Source organism: Lotus japonicus, chromosome 3, assembly GCF_012489685.1.
Source record: "Lotus japonicus ecotype B-129 chromosome 3, LjGifu_v1.2".
NCBI lineage: Eukaryota > Viridiplantae > Streptophyta > Magnoliopsida > Fabales > Fabaceae > Lotus > Lotus japonicus.
Window position 1 is genome coordinate 76966239 of NC_080043.1, and position 2397 is coordinate 76968635.

Consider the following 2397-nt stretch of genomic DNA (forward strand, 5'->3'; position numbering starts at 1 on the left):
AGGCCTACACTAGCACCCTGGCCATGTATAAAAAGCTCCTTCTGTAACACCCCCTTTTTCCCATTGTTTTATTTAAAAACGTTTATCAGAGTTTAAAAACATATCAAGGGAGTATTACACTTCTTCACGAAAACTCATTAAAATTAACACTGATTGTGTTTGAAAATTTATAAGTTCATATGCTTTTCAAAGAATGAATTATTCCTGCCAATGAAATTTCTAAACCAGTCAGATAATCCTAAGATGCATAAAATCACTTATTTAAATAGGTTTATCTTCCATGATATTCCAATAAAATTCATCATACTCAGAACTGAATTTCATAAGCACTTCGGCCGTCAACAGTACGACATCGCCATCATTTAGAAAATTATTCAACAACTTCCATAAGAAGAGATTATAAAATCCTCTCAACATAAATGTAAAAGTAACGTAAAATATCTAACCAGTGTTACATTACAGAGCAAGACACTTATTTTATAATAATAATAATAATAACATAAGCTAAGACTCTCCGAAGCTACTCCTCATGAGCCACATCTCTACCTCCTGTACCTGAGCGATGTCGCATAGAACATCATTCCAACAGAAGGGTAAGAACTTACATTGTATAAAATATAACATAACAAAGAGCAAGTAAACAATTCAGATCCTGCTTTATAAACTCTTCACCTTTACTTTAAAATCTGAGTGATTATAATATTTTCTCTCAAGACAGTTTCACAATTCTTATTAATGTTTCGAAAAATTATAAGCTTAAAGAAGAATAATAATTCGACTTTACCACAACAGCAAAACAATTCACCAACAAATCACCAAACACATAAAACCACTGAAAAAGTGAAACTTAGTGTGTGAGACTCTAATGTATGCATGTGGTACCAATTGTTAACCTTAGCGGTATCACCGCGTCCACTCCAGACAGTTAACCACCAATGAAGTCCACTCCAGACTTCCAGAACCACGCCAGTTCTGGGACAAACCTCAGTTTTCCGATGAAAACCGACACGTTGCCTCTTGACTAAATGAAGTGTATTTCGTGCAAAAACTCATAAATTAAAACATGCAATTTTGAGACCACTCCAGCCCCAAATATATAACATATTTTCTCACCAAATTCCATAACGGAAATCACACCAAAATTGCACAAAATAACACTTCAATACAATTATCAAATCATTCACTATTCCACTGACAAAATAGCAACACAAAATCATCAGATGTCTCATATCAATTACTAGAATCAGTTTCAGAATCAATCTCAGAAATAAGCAGAAACATAGCAAACTTGCATATAATCCTGGTACTAAATGAGCAGTCCAAAAATTATGAAAATTTTACCAAACATATCCTTATACGTTAGCTTTCATATAAAATTGGTTTCACCCAATTTAGAATTCTGTAGAGAGAGTTATGGTCTCTACAGCACAGGCTGTTAGGGTTTCTGCGAGCAGAAACAGAGTGAACTTGCAGATAATTCTGGTATTGAACCAGCAATCTAAAAATTATGATAATATTACCCAATATAGCCCTATGAGTTAGCTTTCATACAAAATTGGTTTCACTCAATTCGGAATTCTGTAGAGAGAGTTATGCTCTCTATAACACAGGCTGCTAGGGTGTCTGCGGGCAGAAACAGAATAAACTTGCAAATGATTCTGGTATTGAACCAGCAATCGAAAAATTATGAAAATATTACCCAACATAGCCCTATGAGTTAGCTTTCATACAAAATTGGTTTCACTCAATTTGGAATTCTGTAGAGAGAGTTATGCTCTCTACAACACAGACTGTTAGGGTATCTGCGGGCAAAACATAACAGAACCCAATTTTCCCCGGAACCTCAATTTCGCTCAAAATCAATTTTTCTCACCACATGTTAACACTCAACACAGTCTCTCAGTTCTGAATTTTCAAAAAAGATGAGGGTTCCTTCATGTTAAACTCAACCTCTGTTATTCTACAATTATACAAGATAAATTCAAACCCTTACCTCTTGAAGATCAAATTCTAGGTTTTTTCTTCTCTTTTCTCCCCTTCTCTCTTTCACGCTTCTTTTCTTCTCCTCTGCTAACTTCTCCAATTCTCAAATTCTGATTTCTCTCTTTCTAATTCACTCATATCCCTTAAATAGTCATACTAACGGGCCCCACTCTCAATTACTCACACAAAAACCTAACAAACTTATTTATCTAAATCTTATTCTATATCACATGAGATTTAAATTATAATCACATAATTCATCAAATTACCATATAGCATAATAATAATTAAGATAAAATAATAAATAACCTAATAACGAAAAGTGGGGTGTTACACCTTCGATCAACATGAGCCAAGGTAGGTTTATCTAACTTCTACACTTAGAGACTTTTCACCCTAAGGCCCCTGACTGAC

General features: G+C 34.2%; 1 long non-coding RNA gene across 1 annotated transcript; it reads right to left on the minus strand.

The window, feature by feature from the left end:
• Positions 1-304: 304 nt before the first annotated feature.
• Positions 305-2111, minus strand: LOC130742685 (uncharacterized). Its single transcript, XR_009021243.1, has 2 exons — positions 1994-2111; positions 305-555 (listed from the first exon to the last, which is right to left on the minus strand). It is a non-coding gene; the product is annotated as an uncharacterized LOC130742685 (long non-coding RNA).
• Positions 2112-2397: the final 286 nt, after the last annotated feature.